The sequence below is a fragment of the Bidens hawaiensis genome, unplaced genomic scaffold, assembly GCF_021521415.1.
Source record: "Bidens hawaiensis isolate Kalapana, Puna unplaced genomic scaffold, B.hawaiensis_p1.1 tig00000904_1, whole genome shotgun sequence".
In the NCBI taxonomy this organism is placed as follows: domain Eukaryota; kingdom Viridiplantae; phylum Streptophyta; class Magnoliopsida; order Asterales; family Asteraceae; genus Bidens; species Bidens hawaiensis.
In genome coordinates this window covers 5,099,745-5,120,241 of record NW_027491052.1, presented here as the reverse complement: position 1 = coordinate 5,120,241, position 20,497 = coordinate 5,099,745, and the positions used below count along the sequence as shown (strand labels likewise).

At 34.9% G+C, this 20,497-nt stretch overlaps 1 pseudogene; it reads left to right on the top strand.

Annotated features, from left to right (window-relative positions):
- The first annotated feature begins 17,666 nt into the window (after positions 1-17,666).
- On the top strand, positions 17,667-18,442 carry LOC143545787 (elongation factor 1-alpha pseudogene; annotated as a pseudogene).
- Positions 18,443-20,497: the final 2,055 nt, after the last annotated feature.

Here is a 20,497-nt window from a genome sequence, read left to right as displayed (position 1 = left end):
GTAATCCCTGTATACTTCCCACTTAAGCCGAGTACTCGGTGATTATCCCCGAGTACTCCCCAACTTAGGCTGAGTCGGCAGCGCCTAATGACGTCTGCGATCAAGAATAATATTATATGCACTTATTGTTTATAGGAATCTAAAAGTGTTGGCAGGTCACCCGTCAAGGCAACGTGAAATAAGTACACAAAGCTTGAATTTATCTTCAGACCTGATAAGTCAATTGAAGCCCCTCACCATTTTATGTCTATCTAAGTTTCTTGATTATCGATTTTTTGAAGTCCCCCTTTCACTTCTGTGTCAGCTTAAATTTATTTTTTGAAGTCCCCCTTTCACTTTTGTGTCAGCTTAAATTTTGAATGTTTTACTACTATTAGATTTGCTATTTTTTAATTTGGTTTCTTGCTACAATTTGGATATAAGAATGCCTTAACTTATCCAATTTGGATAATTGAAATCCGACTTTTTTCCCCAATAAGCATCAGCCAAAGCTTCTCAATAATGGATATCTTAAGAACCCTTTTGGATTTGAGATCGTCATTTGATACTCAGTTTGTGGTTTTGAAATACGACTCAGTTCCACAGTTAGCATTTGCCAAGTGGGTCAACAATTCTTGTAGACATATTGTTGATAACAGGACAAATTAAGATACTGATAGTGTGGTTATGGTAATTTTTTTACACCTACTTGGCAGATTGTGTTTTTGAAAATATTCAGATTTTTTCAAAAACCAAAATAATTAATTCTTTATTCACTACCTGTTAATTTGACATGTTGACATTTTTAAATCTAACTCATCATCAGTGACATTGCATGTTTTAGTGCGTGTAGATTTGTTATAATGTATGCCGGGCCTTAATTATGTAACTGCTGATTCATTGTCATGATCGGCAGCCGAATTGATTCAGCTGACTATTTTGTGCAATCTTTTTAGATTGGGACATAGGCTATTCATGTGTGGTTTCTGCATATAAAAATAGTTATATGCAAACATGGTTATGTGTAATTTTTGTGGCAAAAATATCATTATGGTTGAAGAAAACTTGCATATTGTTGTTAATTTTGTTGCTAAATTGTTGTCATTTATTATATAAATATAGTTCTATTTGGTTTCTGTTTTAAGTAACGTATATAGAATTGCATAGTGATGCCCACTTCCATATTGGTTTACTTACTATCACATTAGTTTTTTTGTTACATGTATTGGTTTTCTTAGCTCATGTTAACATTGTTTTTTTAACAGCTGCAATACCTTTTAGATGCTAAATTATATCAGTTTATTATAGGTAGCTATGTGGCCCAATGGGCTTAAAGTTTGGCTTAGAAATGGTTCCTTCTATAAAATGATGCAAGCATAATCTGCAGTCTTTGTTGCTTTACCTTCTTATATGACTTTTTTGCTTTCTAGTTTTTAATTATTTGTAACTGTTTGTTAATATGTGTTTACATTGCTATTCTTGATGCTTATAAGTTGCATTTCATTTCGGTGATGTTATGTAGATGCTAAATTTTTTTTATGTTCATTTTGGTTTTTGGAATATGAATAAAAAGATTTCTTTTACTACTTCTTCCTTGTGTCCTTTTGATTTGTGAATATGTTTTACTACGTTTAGTTTTATATGTTCTTCAAATGATTTCTTTGGTTTCAGCTACCATTTTGGTTAACAGCTATTATTTTGGTCATTGAAATTCAACTTAGTTCCATAAGTAGCATCAGCCAAGTGGGATATATTCATTTTGTTTTGCTAGCTTCTCAATAGTTGAATTCTTAAGTACCCTTTTGGATTTGAGATCATATTTTGATAACCCGATTTGGGTGATTGAAATCTGAGTGATTTGCACAATTAGCATCCGTCAAGTGGGTCAAGAATTCATTTTGTTTTGTAAGCTTCTAAATGATGAATTTCTTAAATACCTTTTTGGATTTGAGTTCTATTTTTTATGTTCATTTTGGTTTTGAAAAGCTGACATTTTTAAGAGCAAAATCTGCCAGGCAGGTAGGGGTGAAAGGTTTTCTTTCTTTTTATTTTTTTTTTAATTTATTACTTTTATATGTTTTAGGGGTGAAAGGTTTTCTTTCTTTTTTTTAGCATACATTTAAGTTTCTTGATTTTGGATTTCATTATTGTGCCTTTTTGATTCTACTTTTATATGTTTTTCAGTTTGATTTCTTGGTTTTCTTAGTACCTATTTGGATATGATAACACCTTGGCACACCTGAATCGAATCATTGAAATTGGATATGTACCAAGGATTGCTTTCTTATTACTCAAGATCTTCGCCTTGTTTTTCCTTTCTGTTGATTTGCACTTTGTTCTTTTTTATTTTGGTGATGAGGTTTTTCTGGTTATAATTTATCTGTTTTTTCTTCTTCTTTTTCTTCTTTTTTTTTTGTTGATGACATTCCCTACTTTAACTGATTTTCGCTTTTTAGTTAATGTACTGCATATGCTATAAATGTAAATGTTTTCCATCGTTTTTTTTTTTGACATTTCCTACTTTATCCAATTTTGGCTTTTTTGACACCCCCTAAGAATGCCTTCTTATCCAATTTGGATAATTGATATCCGACTTTTTACCCCAATAAGCATCAGCCAAGCGTGGTATGGAATTCATTTTGTTTTGCAAGCTTCTCAATAATGGATATCTTAAGAACCCTTTTGGATTTGAGATCGCCGTTTGATACTCGGTTTGTGGTTTTGAAATACGACTCAGTTCCACATTTAGCATTTGCCAAGTGGGTCAAGAATTCTTGTAGACACATTGCAACTTTCATAACATGAAAAATTAAGATACTGATGGTGGGGCTATGGTAATTTTTTTACACCTACTTGGCAGATTGTATTTTTGAAAATATTCAGATTTTCAAAAACCAAAATAATAAATTCTTTATTCACTACCTGTTAACTTGACATGTTGACATCTTGGTTTTAAATCTAACTCGTCATCAGTGGCATTGCATGTTCTAGTGCGTGTAGATTTGTTATAATGTATGTCGGGCCTTAATCATGTAACTACGGTTTCATTGTCATGATCAGCAGCCGAATTGATTCAGCTGACTATGTTGTGCAATCTTTTTAGATTGGGACATAGGCTATTCATGTGTGGCTTCTGCATATAAAAATAGTTATATGCACACATGGTTATGTGTAATTTTTGTGGCAAAAATATCATTATGGTTGAAGAATAAATTGCATATGCTTGTGAAATTTGTTGCTGAATTGTTGTCATTATTTATAGTTTCTGTTTTAACTAACGTATATAGAATTGCATAGTAATGTCTACTTCCATATTGGTTTACTTACTATCATATTAATTTTTTTGTTACCTGTATTGGTTTTCTTATCTTGTATTAACATTGTTTTCTCTTTTAAAAGCTACAATACCTTTTGGATGTTAAATTATATCATACTATAGGCAGTTATGTGGCCCAATGGGCTTAGGGTTTGGCTTAGAAATGGTTCCTTCTATAAAATGATGCAAGCATAATCTGCAGTCTTTGTTGTTTTACCTTCTTATGTTACTTTTTTGCTTTCTAGTTTTTAATTATTTGTAACTGTTTGTTGCATAATCTGCAGACTTTGTTGCTTTACCTCCTTATGTTACTTTTTTGCTTTCTAGTTTTTAATTATTTGTAACTGTTTGTTAATATGCGTTTACATTGCTATTCTTGATGCTTATAAGTTGCATTTTATTTCGGTATTGGTATTATCATGTAGATGCTAAATTTTATGTTCATTTTTAGTTTTTGGAATTTTTAAGTATTATCAAAAAATAGGATTTTCCAAGTATGGATAAAAAGATTTCTTTTACAATTTCTTTGTTGTGTGTATTTGATTTGTGAATATGTTTTACTACTTTTAGTTTTATATGTTTTTCAAATGATTTCTTTGGTTTCAGCTACCATTTTGGTCATTGAAATTCAACTTAGTTCCATAAGTAGCATCAGCCAACTGGGATATATTCATTTTGTTTTTCAAGCTTCTCAATAGTTGAATTCTTAAGTACCCTTTTGGCCTTTTGGATTTGAGATCATATTTTGATAACCCGGTTTGGGTGATTGAAATCTGAGTTGTTTGCACAATTAGCATCCACCAAGTGGGTCAAGATTTCATTTGTTTTGTAAGCTTCTAAATGATGAATTTTTTGAATACCTTTGAGTTCTATTTTTTATGTTCGTTTTTTTTTTTGAAAAGCTGACATTTTTAAGAGCAAAATCTGCCAGGCAGGTAGGGGTGGTAGGTTTTCTTTTTCTTTTTAATTTATTACTTTTATATGTTTTAGGGGTGAAAGGTTTTCTTTCTTTTTTTTAGCACACATGTAAGTTTTTTGATTTCGGATTTCATTATTATGCCTTTTTTATTTTACTTTTATATGTTTTTCAGTTTGATTTCTTGGTTTTCTTGGTACCAATTTGGATATGATAACACCTTAGCATAGCTGAATCGAATCATTGAAATTGGACTTGTTTTCACAAATGTTTTGTTAGTTTCTTGATTATAGATTTCTTCAACACCCCCTTTCATGAATGTTTTACTATTTTTAGTTTCGTATAGTTTTCTTTACACCAATTTGGTAGAATTACCCTTTAGGATTTGTTTAGAATTCATTTTGTTTAGCAAGCTTCTCAATATTGGATTTTTTTAATTATCCTGAGATCGTCTTTTGATACCCAGTTTGGGTTATCGAAATCCGAGTCATTTCCACAATTAGCATCTGCCAAGTTGGGTAAAAATTCTCCTTTTGTTTTGCAAGCTTCTCAATAATGAATTTCTTGAATACCTTTTTGGCTTTGAGTTCAGTTTTCATCGTCCATTTTTGTTTTTGGATGCTTGACATATTCTCAAAAATACAATATGCCAGGTAAGTAGGTGTAAAAAAATACTATAACCACACCATCCGTATCTTAATTTCTCCTGTTATTGTTAGGATTAAACGCACACGAAACCGAACACGACACGAAAGCAATAAACGAACACGAGGATTTAACGTGGTTCGGTCTAAACTGACCTACGTCCACGGGTGGCAACTAGGTATATCTTTATTGAGTGACCAATATTACAAGTACATAATGTTGTTTATATAGAGACTGAACTAGGATTAGTAAATTATTATGCAAGAAATCTAAACCGGGCCGGGCTTGGGCCCGACCGCCCACACCCGTCTCCTCTTTTGACTTCATATAATAAACCGGGCCAACAAGGCCTACGAACCCAACAGTTATGAATGTTGCAAAACTATTTAAATATTTAGTAATGGTTTTTAATAGCAAGTTTCCTCCAAAGTTGAAACTGTTTTGGATGCTCTTCTTGACCTACCTGTTTGGATCATTGGTGAGTTGACAATTTTTGGTTATATTATCTTAACTCATCATCAGTGGCATTGCATCTTTTAGTGCTTGTAGCTTAGCTCACTAGCTTGTAGGTTTGCTATAATGTATGCTCAACCTTAATTATGTAACTGTGGGTTCATTGTCATGATCAGCAGCCGAATTTATTCAGCTAACTACTACTGTGTGCAATCTTTTTGGATTGGGACAGGTGGTTATTCATGTGTGGCTTCAGCATGTAAAAGTAGTTATATGCAACATGGTTATGTGCAATTTTTGTGGCAAAATATAATTATGGTTGAAGAATATCTGCATATTTTTGTTAAATTTGTTGTCATTATATAGTTCTATTTGGCTTCTGTAATTTAGACCTAATGTATACAGAGTTGCATAGTGATGTCTACATCCATGCTTCTTCATTGTCCTTAAAACTAAAAACAATTAAAAACTAACTGAAGCAATGGATAAGAACCTTATAATAAAGGAAGGTGGGTAGTATAGAACATGTTTGGGATTGAGTTTGAAAAATGTTTATTGGCTTATTGGCTTTTCAAGAAGCCATTTTGAAAAGCCAGGATTTGGGGCTTTTGGGAAAATGATTTTTAACCCTTTCAAAACACTAAATAAAAAAGATTTTTGTGATTGCCAAACACATTTTAACTTATTGACTTTTTGAAAACACCAATAAGCCAATAAGCATTTTTCAAACTCAATCCCAAACACCAAACATGCTCATCATATTAGTTTTTTGGTTACTTATATTGGTTTTCTTAGCTCGTGTTAACATTGTTTTTTTTTTTAAATTGAAATACCTTTTGGAAGTTGGATTATATCAGTTTATTATATTTTTGTGCTTTTTGGCTTCTGATCATAACACATTGCTACTACCTTACCTTCTTATGTGGGCCATTTTGCTTTCTGTTTATTAATTACTTGTACCTTTATGTTGGCTTTTAGTTAATATATGTTTACATTGCTGTTCTTTGATGCTTAAAAGTTGCATTTCTTTTCGGTATTGATATTATGTAATTATTATATTATTGGATTGTTCATTTAATGAGTCCAATCAGTTTCTTACAGATTTATTTAGCAAATCATATATAGACAAGGCGAGCACTTGTTGAGATTCATTTCTCGTTATGTTAACAGTGCTTCTGTTGATGCTTAAGAGTGGCTTCCCATTTTCAGGTTAGTATAAAGTTGACAATGCTTCTGTTGATGGAATCTATTATGGTGTCATAATAGATTCCATCTTATTTGGGTTTTTTTCTTAATTTTTTTATTTTCATGGCTTGGCTTGTAGATCTAGTACTAACATATGTTCAAGCTAGCTGTATAAGGCAAAGCATTTCCTGGGCTGACTGGGAAAGACCCGAAATTTCCTAACCCAGTTTGTTCCTCGATTTGTAGAAATTTGGTTTTGGGTTGGTGCCGGACTTAACAGATGGCCAACCCGAAAAGAACCGCTGAAACCCAATTCCATTTAAAAAAGCCCTATTACAAGGGTGCGCAAGGTATGAATTTATTGCAATCCATTTTCGGGTTCATTAATGAATTTGAACCATTTTTTTTATATTTATCCACTCAACTAACAAACGGTCGACTTTTCTATATTTTCAATTTGAGCATAGAAGTTGCAATCCATTTTGGATTCATTAATGAATTTGACCCGTCTGTTTTCAAACCTACGAGTATATAAAGGCCCAACTAACATTTAACTTTTCTCGTAGGTTTCTCGTAAGTGGTTGACTTTTATCTATTTTCGATGTTAGGAAGCCTTAACTTCAGTACTTATTCTATAGTTGGAAACTATGCAGCTAACTTAGTGGGTGTGCTTGCCAAAACCGAAATTTGGGTAGACAAACATGCTCACAAGGCTCGTCGCGCGGGCACAAAAACCTTGCTTAATTTAGACATAGATATTTTGATCTTCATATACTTTGGTGATCACTTATCATGTTATTTTATTCACCTACTAGGTTAATAACCCGTGTATTACACGGGCTGAAAAATGATATAATGTCAATAAAAAAATATTTACATATTTAATACAAGTCATAAGTGAAATCAAGCATATAAAACAATTATAATTATTTTAAAAAAAAATCATAATGCCAATTTCTCTTAAATTAAATTATATATTACACTAATTATAATAGTGATGGAGGATTTAAACATAAATTGTTCATATAGGAAATAATTCAATGGAAAAAGTTTCCATCGGGTTTGAAAATACCGGTTGTTTCAACAAACTATTTTGAACCATATATAAAAGAAACACATCACCAAATACAAACTGATTAATCGTCACCAAAGACAGCCCGGCCACCAACTATAAACCCCAAGTTACAAAACATTAAACCTCCACCCCTCCTCCCATCCGATAGATAAGCCTTTCGAGCACTTCACAATCAAAAAGAAACCAATGGACTTAATGTCTTCCACAACTTAGTGAGAGACATGAACTTAATGTTAAATACCAAATCTGCAAAACATTACAAGCCTTCCATAAACACCATAAAGTCGTGAAGATTATAGCATGTACATCCTTTGCCTTCTTTCGTGGAACCTTTAGGAACTTGAGTAACTTTGGTTGGTAGCTAATACAAAAACATATATTGAGGATATTTTACATTTTTAAGATATAGCATGCCAAGTAGACTAAGCAAAGAGACAATACAAAAATATGTTCCGCCTAATAACTAACTCCACATAATTTACATAAACCCGAATGTCTGATAATGTTTCTTGTTGCTCGCGAAGCCACGATAGGTAATCTTTCAAGTTATGCTCTCCAAGCAAGAATACCCACCTTCTTAAGAGCCCAATGCATTCAATTTCATCACATAAATGAATCTAAGGTATTTTAACTCTTGAATCGTTCCTTAATGCTACTAACTTAAAAAATCCCGGACCCCACCAAGGCAGGGTCCATTTTTTTCCCACTACCTTTGAGATGGGAAAATAATCAATGAAAAGAAAATAAATCATTAAACTCTGAAATCTCCTCCAAAGAGAAAGGCAATCTGGACAATCCCCATCAACATGAAGTACCAATCGCAACCAACTGAAATTAGCAGATGGCGTTTTGGGACACCAACTTACAATCCAACATTATCTAACACGGACTCAGTAACAGGTCCATCTAGGAGACAAAAGATGAGGGTAATACAGCCTTAGGAAGGTTTAGTTTCTAGATGGAAGTAAACATGAATGATGTAGAAACTACTTTTGAGGAAGAATCAGAAGAGGATCTAGAAGAAGAAACGTCTAGTTTCTAGATGGAAGTAAACATGAATGATGTAGAAACTACTTCTGAGGAAGAATCAGAAGAGGATCTAGAAGAAGAAACGTCTGAAGAGAAAAGTGATGATTATGAATGCCCCTATATCAAGAATAGCATGAAGTGTGAATTTTCTGAAGATTCTAGTTTTTCCGATCAATTTTCCATTTTACACTTGTGTCATTCTCACTATATCAGAACAAGCTGATGAGATAAGGCAATTAGAGGATGCTGTTGAATTACAATTTACCTTTTGAAGTAAGTCTCCCCACCGCCATAACCAATAAATCATTATGATATTGTTATGATGGTTTAAAGAGATTCACCACCATGGTACGGATATACCAGTTTCATACCGCAGTTACAAGAGGAGCATTTGGATCGAGACTTGCATGAAACTGACAATTTAAGGAAGAAGGTAGCTACTGACGGTAGCAAGAAAAAGAAAGAAAGAAATTACTATAGAAATGTAGTAAAATGAAGAAGATGATCAAGGATTTCATGAAGATTAGGAACCATGATCTTTTGTGTTTTTATCATTTAATGTCGGATTAAACAACCCTTCGCAAAATAGGGAAGCTTCTGATAAAAAAAGTAATCAAGACAAAAACAAATCTAAACCTGCTCAAGAAATACCTGAGCAATTGATAATGAAAATTCAAGAAATGATAACTCATGCAATGTACCCGTTGATCCAAGCAATGAGAGACGCATCAGTTCACAAAAATGAGACTAACAATCAAGTAAAACTGTTAAATCACGATCCCGACCAAATCCTTCTGTATGACAAGAGGAAAGTGTTCATATTTTGAATGTGGATGACAACTTCAACAAGAACATTAAGAAGAAACTAAGAATTGAATGTTGTCTTTTTAAAGATTTCAAGGCATACGGACCGAAAGAATTTTATGGCGACAAAAGCGCTATTGTTGCCCTTAGATGGTTGGAAGGGATGGAATAAGCAAGAGTACTGAGAAGGAAAAGATTAAGTATATGTCTCAATTGTTTAAAGGTGAAGTATTAAAGTGGTGGAACATTTAATAATGCCAAGAAGAAGGAAACCCATGTATCAGTTGACGTGGAAAGAATTAAAAATTTTGATTTTACAAAATTTCTGTCCAATACATGAGACAGACATGATTCAAACAAAGTTCCTGAACCACAAGGTGGTTAAAACAAACTTGAAAGACTACAATACGAAGTTCCAAGAGTATTGTAGGCTTGTTCCGCAGTTGGTTACACCAGAATCAAGCAAGGTAACCCACTATATTTGGGGGTTACCTAGAGAAATACGAGACATGGTGAGGTCTCACTCGCCACAAACTATCGATTCCGCAATGGAAATGGCCGGTTTTTTAATGAATTGTCTTATTCGAAACAAGGAGGAATATGAAGAAGGAAAGGACACCCCTTCTAAAGGTAAATAAGTGGAAAGAAAGAATGGCGGGTTTACCCTAACAATTCCACTTTGTAATACTTGCAAAAGACGTCATTTAAGGCGATGCATATGCATATATGAAGCTTCTAATTCAACAGCCAAAGTCTATGATTCATGTAAACGATCGGGTTATATAGCGGCAGATCGGGTTATATAGCGGCAGACTGTTGGAAAAAGAATGTGATGCCGTAACTGCAAGGAGATGATCGTGCCCTAAAAGGAATATTGTGGGAGGAGAGGTGCTGGACGAAGCAACACCAAGAATAATGAAAGAAAGGAAGTGCTTGAGTCTTTGTACTCGACACCAAACAGGCTGCAGACATACCGGACACCATCACCGGTATATTCTTAGTTAATAACGATTATGAAAGAGTTTTTATTTGATTCAGGTGTAAACCAAAGTTTTATAGATTATAATTTTGTAGTCTATTAAACAAACCTCTGACAAAATTAAATAAAACCAAATTAAATAAAACCTTAAACGTCGAAACAGCCAATGGTGTGGTAGTTAAATTTTAGAAACCTTAGAAAATGGAAAGATCTTGTTAGTAGGATATGCCATCCATGTCCAATCATTTCCTATGAGATTAGCTGGCTTTGACATAGTCCTAGGTATGGACTGATTATCCGATAACCATGCATGTATCACCTGTAACCAGAAAACCATAGAACTTCAAGCTCATGATAAACAAACAATTCAGATTGCCGGTGATAAGGATGTTGGACAAGTTAGCGTAATCTCCATGGTTAAAGCTAAAAAATGTCTAAACCAAGATTGTTTAGAATTTATGGAGTACATTACTGAAGAACCAAAGCTAAAAGAAATTAAGGATGTCCTAGAGTGGCCGAATGTCCAGACGTCTTACATAGAATTGACAACCTATTCGATCAATTGCAAGGAGCGAGTTTCTTTTCTAAAATAGACTTACACTCTGGATACCATCAACTGAAAGTTCAAGAGGAAGATATCCCAAAGATAGTTGTTTGCAAAGGTATGGAAATTACGAGTTCATCCTCATGCCATTTGGATTTACTAATGCTCCAGCCGCTTTCATGGATATGATAAACAAAATTTGCAAGCTTTATTTAAATAAATTTGTAATCGTATTCATCGATGATATACTCATTTATTCTAAATCAAAAAAACATCAAGTCTTGAGGTTCTAACAATTCAAGTCTTCCAAATACCCGACAATAAATAGGAGTGATGCCCGCTTTAAGCCTAGGCATTTCATCAAAAGTGCTCGTATGGGTAGAGGTTATGCGCGATTATTTTATTATATTTGGCTTAGACCCTAGTCGGAGGTATAGCCCATACCTTAATCAAGCTAAATATACTTTGCATAAGCCTTAGGGTATAATTATAATAATGTTTCTTTATATACTAAAAACATAAAATATTATATGTGAAAAGTATAGTCAATATCAAAATAACGTTTCTTCATGAGCAAGAAACCTAATATATACTTTTCTGTATGAAGAAGAAAAGTAGCATATAAATGGTAAATAAACAAAAGAGGATATTTATGCAAGGTAAATAAACGAAAGTTCTGAATGTTTTATAAAACAAATGATTTATCAAGGTAATGGTTATGCAAAACAAAATAAAGGTCTGAAGCTAGATCTTTTGAAAAGATCTAGATATTTATGCAAGGTTAATCTCATACTATAGGTATGAGGTAACTTCAGAATATAATCAGTGAAAGCGTGATCAAAACAAAGGTGAATACACTCATATCTATAAAACTCTTTAAGCGAGTCATTTACCCAGAAACCAAAGTTTACATGGGAAAATGTATCCCTGAAACTTTAGTATCTGCTGGCATTCAGGCTAGGCATACCCTACCACGCGTGGTACCAGGTCCCCGTCTCATTGAGTCAGTCTATAGAGCTGGACTAATGTGATATAATTGGGACTTTAGTTTAGAGGGCCACTGATTGTTTTGAGTATGAACTAAAGGTTTTCATAAATGTTTTAAATTAGCATGTTCACTATTTTATAAAACTGTTTTACAAATAATCATGAATAGATTATTTATAGATATAGTAGCCATTAGATGATCTGATGGCTCGGGTGAAGTTTTACTATTAAAATAATGTAAATTATGGTTTTACAAGTTAAAATACTTTTGTATTAATTATCGGGTGTTTAATTCCTGACCTTTCGAAATATAATAATATTTTAATCAAGACTTCTGCCTTACAACCTTAAACTATTAAACATGTACAAACTATTAGTCACACTCCCAGGCCCTAAGTTGGGGTGTGACACAGAACGCCCGCAGTGATGATCTCATCAGTTATTTAACTGGTCGAGATGGAATGCCCAAGTCTTGGGACACGATAATGCAATCGCAAAAGTTCTTACAGAAACCTAGAAAGTTTTGGGGAGAATGTCCCGCACCAGATGTATCAAGGAGAAACGAAGAACTTCAGAGCTAATAAACAAGAGAAGTCTTCTATCTAGTCGCAGATAGAGCCACTGAAAATTTCCACGAACCTATTGCACGAGCGTTGATTGGGCAAAAGAGTAAACATCAGAACCGCGAGCGTGGAGAGCGCAAGTGGACTCTTCTTAAGAAGACTCCAATTGAAATTCCGACTATTGAAAATGTCAAGTTTAAAGCTTGCTAAGCCGATGACAAGAGAAAGAACCTTAATCCCAACAAACATTGTATATTTCATGATGACATGAACATCACACATGACTGCGTTAGCTTGAAGGACGAAATTGAGTTAGCGATTTAAGTCAAGAAAGTTGGAACACTTGCTTAAAACCGTTAGGCATGGAGCCGGAAATCAACTCGTCCGCATTGACAGGGGTCCACCGAAGAGACAGATTAAAGATTTTAAGGTGCGGGAGAACTCGCAGCCATAAAAAGGTCAGTGGTAAATAATGATGATTGGCGGGGGAACCTATCATATTTCCAAAAGTAAAAGGCGGTCCCTATTTGAAAAACCCATTGATCATCACAACTTTGATTGTCATTATCGGTCCCAATACGTGTTTTTCAACACAGGAAGCACCAGCGAAGGAGCTAGAAAAATTTTTATATGGGTTCGGCATTTTCCGGTGCTTAATTTTTTTTCGACGTCACTTTTCGGGCTCAATGGGTCGGATCGGTTAATTGATGAGATAAATAAACTGCAATATCACGATAATAATAAATGTATCATAAGTATTCATTAAAATACAAAGTCATATTTAATAAAAAATACATATATTATAATTGTTCCTTACGTATTTTTATGTTTTGAAAATGATTTGTAGCATCTTCAATCGTGACTTTAAAAAAGAATCCATTTTCAATATAACAAATGTAACCATAATACATAGTCGCCATCCATCTGATTACGCAAAATCAAGAATAGATTCGTCGTGAGATCAGGATCGATTGAAGTTATGTTAAAATACAAAGTCATATGTAATAAAAAAATACATATTATAATTGTTCCTTACGTATTTTCATGTTTTGAAAATGATTTGTAGCATCTTCAATCGTGACTTTAAAAAAGAATCCATTTTCAATATAACAAATGTAAGCATAATACATAGTCGTCATCCATCTGATTACGCAAAATCAAGAATAGATTCGTCATGAGATCAGGATCGATTGAAGTCATGAAGCAAATAAAGAAAGAGTCGATCGACCATCTTAGTTGTCGTCTGGTTGATGTCCGGTAGGTAAGACGATGGTGAAGCCTTGAGGTGAACTGACAAAGACGATGGGGCGATGGCCGTCTGGTCGATAGAAACATAATTTATCGGTCGCTGAGGCGATGAATGTTATACTTGTTCTTTTATTTAATTCACTTGGGTATTATAGTTGAGAATGTTAATTGGGTTTGGTTTATTATCTACGAATAGTTTGGACTCTTTTTTTATATATGGATTACTATTGGCTCATTTTTTATGTCTGTTAGCAATTTTTAAAGTATTCATATTTTACAAAACATATATATATACACTAAAATTTTCATAACTAATGGGTTTGAATATATATTTTTTTAAAATGACATTGGGTTCGCTCACCGAAAATGAACGGGTTCACTCGTTGGTTCGACACTGTAGGTTATATATAAAACCAAAAAAAGCCCAGGTTCGACCGAACCCGGTGGCTACAATGTGGCTTCGCCACTGGATGGGTTACGATTAGACTAAGGCGATGAACGAACAAGTATAAGACCTGTTAAATGGGGGACCATCCGTGGGTAGCAAACCCAGTCATGGTGGCCAAGAGAAATGGTACCTGGAGAATGTGTATTGACTTTAAGGACTTAAACAGATAAGGCAGCCTTTTGAACAGATCAAGGCACCTTTTGTTACAAAATAATGCCATTCAACCTCAAGTACACGGGAGCTACTTATCAGCGTCTTATGGATCAAGTCGTCAAAGGAGTAGACAAGTAACAATTTGGAGGTTTACATGGATGACTTAATAATCAAAAGTGTTGAGGACAATCAAATGTTCCGGGATATCGAAGAAGCGTTCCAAAAGAAATCAAATGTTCCGGGATATCGAAGAGGCGTTCCAAAAGCTTAAACAAATTTGTATGAAACTCAATCCAAGTAAATATTCTTTTGGTTTGAAGGAAAGTTTTTGGGAGTTATGATCACACGTGATGGTTTCAAAGCTAACCAAGAAAATTCAAGCCATCGCAAGGATGCCTTCACCTTCCTCCCTTAAAGAGGTCCTATGGCAAGCTGGTTGCACTAAATCGATTTTTGGCTAATCACGCGTCAAAATCATTTCCGTTTGTGACAGCGCTTCGCAACTACCTAAAAAATCTCACTTTAAATGGACGCCAGAGGCAGAGCGGGCCTTTCAGGAAGTGAAGAATTGTCTAACGGAGCTACCAACTTTAACAGCGTCGCGCACGAGTGAACCATTAACATTGTACCTTTCTGTCTCACATGGTAATTGAGGAAATTCTTGATGGATAGGAAGTTAGTCCAAACTCCTATTTATTATATCAGTAAAACATTGGAGAACGCGGAGACCAAATAATCCATGTTGGAAAATTGGTGCTAGCACGGGTTTACGCATCTCGTCGCCTCCGCAAATATTTTCAAGGGCACCCAATTAATATTCTAACATATTACAAGTTAAAAGAATGTCCTCAGTAAGCCAGAAGACGATTGGCCAAACGGGCAATCGAATTGGGAGAACACACGTTGGAGTACAAGCCCCGACCCGCCATAAAAGGTCATATCTTGGCAGCCTTTTTGGCAAAGGTCCCAGCCAAAAAAAAAGTAAAAGAATGTCAAGTTAAGCAAGAGCCTGCCATCGCGCCAGTACATGACCAAGCTCACAGATGGCGTGTCAAGCGAGGAAGGTTTGGGCACAAGGTTAAGGCTGGTGAACCAGGAAAACATGACTTCAAAAGTACGAATAACGAAGCGGAGTATGAGGGCTTCTTGGCAGGCCTACGCTTACCCAAAATCTAGGCATTCACCATATCGAAGCGCACGTAGACTCCATGTTAGTCTCACGGACAGATCAATGGGTTGTACAAGGCAAAAAGTGAAATGTTGGCTTCCTACAACAAAGATCTCATTCATCAATTTGACTCTTGTAAAGTGATTCACATCAAGCGCGGTGAAAACAAACCGATTAATGCAGCAAGTAATATTGGCTTCTAAAAGAACATTTAGCAAAAAAAAAAAAAAAGGAGGCATTGAGGTGTTGGAGCAACCATCAGTTCCGCAGGATCGAGAACCGGCGGATGCTCCCAAAACAGACGAGCCTTTGCTCATGTTGGAGCCTCTCGTTTTTGTGGGATAGTGATGGGCAGGTTCCAGGATTGCTGGCGTCTCTTCTTGAAGAAGAGGAAGGAGTTGCCCCACCAAGTTAAGCCAACTAATGTCGATTATATTTTAAGTGTATTTTCTCATGTTGTTCAAACTAGTGTTCCAAAAGGGATGATTGAATTCTATAGTTCTGATTTGGTTATTATTAAACTATTTCTCATATTGTTAGTTTTATTGTTCAAGCTAGTATTCTAGAAGGGATGATTGAATTATGTAAAACTGATTTGGTTTTTTATTAAACTAATGTCATATTTAGGTGTATTTTCTCTAGTATTCTAGAAGGGATGATTGAATTCTATAGTTCAGATTTAGATAAATATAAATTACTTATATGTAATGTATCGTGCATATGCGGCCTATGCTAGACTCGTAGTGATTAAACTTTGCAAAATTTAATAATGTGGGAATTGACGTTAAGAAATCATGATTAAGCATCGTACTAAAAATTGACCTTTTTAGCGGGTTGTCACACGTAAGCTTCTTGAGTTCTTGTTTTAAGCCAAGAAATTTTAATCATATTTAGTCAATTATATTTAAGTATATTTTTCTCTTGTTGCTTAGGTGTAGCTTCTCATGTCGTAAGCTTCTTGAGTTCTTGTTTTAAGCCAACTAATGTCAATTGTATTTAGTCAATTATATTTAAGTATATTTTTCTCTTGTTTAAGAGAGTATAACTACTGTCAATTATATTTAGTCAATTATATTTAAGTATATTTTTCTCTTGTTTAAGAGAGTATTCTAGACGAGGCGATTTAAACAAGATGTTTTAATTATTTAGTCAATTATAAATTTAAGTATATTTTTCTCTTGTTTAGGTGTACCTTCTTATATTGTAAGCTTCTTGAGTTCTTGTTTTAAGCCAACTAATGCCAATTATATTTAGTCAATTATATTTAAGTATATTTTTCTCTTGTTTAAGCGAGTATAACTAATGCCAATTATATTTAGTTAACTATATTATACTATATATTAAAGAGAAGTGCTGCTACAGTACAAAGGGTATGTTTGTAATTTCCTTTTCTTTGTCAGGCTTATTTGGACAATTCACAGCCTTCATCGCAAATTCCTCTGCCTGAGATTCGATTAAGGCTGAAGACTTGGAATTGATGAGTGATTAGGTGATTTGTTGGCTGCCGCTACTTCCGACAGGCATGGGGAAGCGGGTGGTGGTGGTTCAGGTTGATGCTATGACGGCGAAGAGGTAGGCTGCGTTGGTTACGGCTGTTGTGAGGTTCGTTGCTACTACTTACACTGAAACGCGGAAGGTGGGCGGTGGCAATTCCTTTTTGCATTAGGTATTTTTCTTATCCCTTACTATGAATTTGATTGACTTTGTCTACTTATTGCCGATATTCTTAGGCTTTTTATGTAAATAAATTGGGATATTTTGAGTTTTCCTACTTTGTTCTTGATTGTCAAGCTGTTATTTAGGGTTACTAATTGGGGGTTCTCATGTACTAATGTAATGTTATAAAAAACATTGCAGCCTAGGTCAAGGTTTGGAAGTTGTGATCAGTAAAGATCACACCTCAGACACGCACGGTTTCGGTTTTGTTGTCTTTGTCCTGCTGTAGATGTTACAAGCGCTTTATACGAGTTCAGTTTGGGTTTATTCATGATGGTGATGCTGTGGTTAAGGTGTTTGGACTTTGTTGACTGCAGCATATGACATTTTTGTTAGTTTCTTATGATGCTTGGTATTAATTATTATGTGTCTAAATTTTGTAGGAGAATGGTTAATAAGCACGGGAGGCTTAGCAATAATTATTCTTGATGCAGATTAACATAGGTATCAATAATGGGATAATATGATTGAGAGGTCAACAAATCTAGATTGGTATAAGGGTCCAACATTGCTTGAAGCACTTGACAATGTGAGTGAACCGAAGCGGCCTTCGGCTAAGCCACTTCGTCTCCCGCTTCAGGATGTGTACAAGATAGGTGAGATTGGGACTGTGCCCGTGGGACGGGTTGAGATGGGTGTTATTAAGCCCGGAATGCTGGTGACTTTTGGCCCGTCAGGGCTTACCACTGAAGTGAAATCAGTGGAAATGCATCATGAAGCGCTTCAGGAGGCGGTTCCTGGGGATAATGTCGGGTTTAATGTGAAGAATGTTGCGGTGAAGGATCTTAAACGCGGATATTTTGCTTCTAACTCGAAAGATGATCCGGCTAAGGGTGCTGCAGGGTTCACTTCCCAGGTTATTATTATGAACCGCCCGGGACAAATTGGGAATGGGTATGCACCGGTGCTCGATTGCCATACTTCTCATATTGCTGTTAAGTTTGCTGAGCTGCAGACCAAGCTTGATAGGCGGTCGGGTAAGGAACTCGAGAAGGAGCCTAAGTTTTTGAAAAATGGTGATGCGGGTATTGTGAAGATGGTTCCAACCAAACCTATGGTGGTTGAGACGTTTTCTGAATACCCGCCTTTGGGGCGTTTTGCGGTGAGGGATATGCGCCAGACGGTTGCGGTTGGTGTGATCAAGAGTGTGGACAAGAAGGACCCGACGGGTGCGAAGATAACCAAGGCTGCAGCTAAGAAGAAATGAATCGCAATGTTTATGAACCTTGGATTTGGTGTGATATGTTTTTTTATGTTTTGTGATTATCTTTGTGCCATTGTTTATTGCTGTTCCTAGGAATGGTGGTTCTGTTGCGTTTTCATGGTGGTGATCATACATGGGTGCTTGACATACGGTGCTGTAGACCAAATGAAAGGGATGTAGCGCAGCTTGGTAGCGCTTTTGTTTTGGGTCAAATCACGGGTTCCAATCCTGTCATCCCTACCTATTCTTCTCCTCTAGGCAGTCACGAGGGATCCATTGATATCGATTCGGAAAAATAGAGTTTCTTTTTGCAAAGCGATGAAAAAGGCTATAGAATTAACTGAACAAGCAGATACAAAAGGAATTCAAATGCAAATTGCAGGACGTATCGACGGAAAAGAAATTGCGCATGTTGAATGGATCAGGGAGGGTAGGGTTCCACTACAAACCATTCGAGCTAAAATTGATTATTGTTCATATACGGTTCGAACAATCTATGGGGTATTAGGCATAAAAATTTTGATATTTATAGAAGGTGGATAATAAACCTTTATTTCCCTTTTCTATCCAGCGATGAAACAAAAAATAGTGTTTGTGTTTGTTTGTAAACTTGATGAATAAGATTTTATATTTGAGTATATATCTTGCAAAGTGGTACTGGGTGGGTTGGGCTACAGGTTAATACGAATTTGAGTTAAAATCAGTTGTTTAAAAAAGATTTTTAAACGGTTGGATTTTAGTAACTTTAAACAAGTAAATTGATTGGTGATGTGAATTATCATGTCACTAAGGAAGATATTTTTCTCTATTTCACGCATACTTAAATTTTTGAATGAAATCGAATGAAAATCAAAAGTAATTCTAATGTAAATCTATGATGATTATCCGAATGGATTACCCTTGGTAGTAAAAAATGAAAGTTCATAGTGAAAAGAAATGTTTCAACGACTATATCTATTGTAATAATATGCAAGTTCATAGTGAAAAGAAATGTTTCAACTTTGAATGACTATATCTATTGTAATAATATGCACGGGTTATATTTTATCTATAACGGGTCATTCGAAAAGTATTATATATCTAACGGGTTGGTTTGCGTTATATTTTATCTTTTAACGGGTAGATTAGAGTTATGCTTTATCTTTAACGAGCCGAACGTGTTATGTTCTCTCTCTAATAGGATGAACCCGGGTCATTTATTATCTCTTAAAGGGTCAAACTCAGGTTATGTATCATCTCTAACAGGTTGACTCGGGTTATGTTTTATTTCAAACTGATACCGACCAATTTTCCTTTGCGTACGTTTTGGACACACGATAGAAAAAAGCACACCTTGAACGGCTAAGGCGCAATGCGCCGGGGATCCTCTAGTTTAATTTATATTATATATTATTTTCTTGTTTAAGAGAGGGGGAGTTATAATTAGTCAATATTTAATTTATATTTTCTCTTGTTTGAGAGATTTAATTTAAATTTCTCTCTTGTTTAAGAGAGGGGCGATTGAATTCCGTAGGCTTTCTTGAGTTCTTGTTTTAAGCCAAGATATTTAATTATACAAACTAGGTTGTTACCCGGCGCGTTGCGCGTGGTTTACGGTATCAAAACTAAACCAAAAAAATAGGTTGTTTCCGTAAGTTTTCAAAACTAAACAAGAATTCGGTTGGTATCGGCAACGTTCTTTACGGTATCAAAACTAAACCAAAAAAATAATTCCTTAAAACTAAACCAAAAAAATAATTCCTTAAACTAACGTATTTAAAAAAAAATAAAAACCAAAATACCACATCACCTTACATTTCATTTCTTGATTAAGTATATGTAATTATACAAAACTCTATTTCTGTTTACAAAAAACAACAAAACAATACCACAACAGCAGCTTCCTTTTTTTTTTTTTTTCTTTTTATTACTTTCAAATAAAGACAATGGTCTCAAGAAGGCTCGAACTCGGAACTTGCAATTTGCAACAACAAAACAATACCACAACAGCAGCTTCCTATTTTTTTTTCTTTTTATTACTTTTAAATAAAAACAAAAACAAAAAAAAAACGCCTCAAAGAAGCTTGACCTCAAGACCTAAATCTT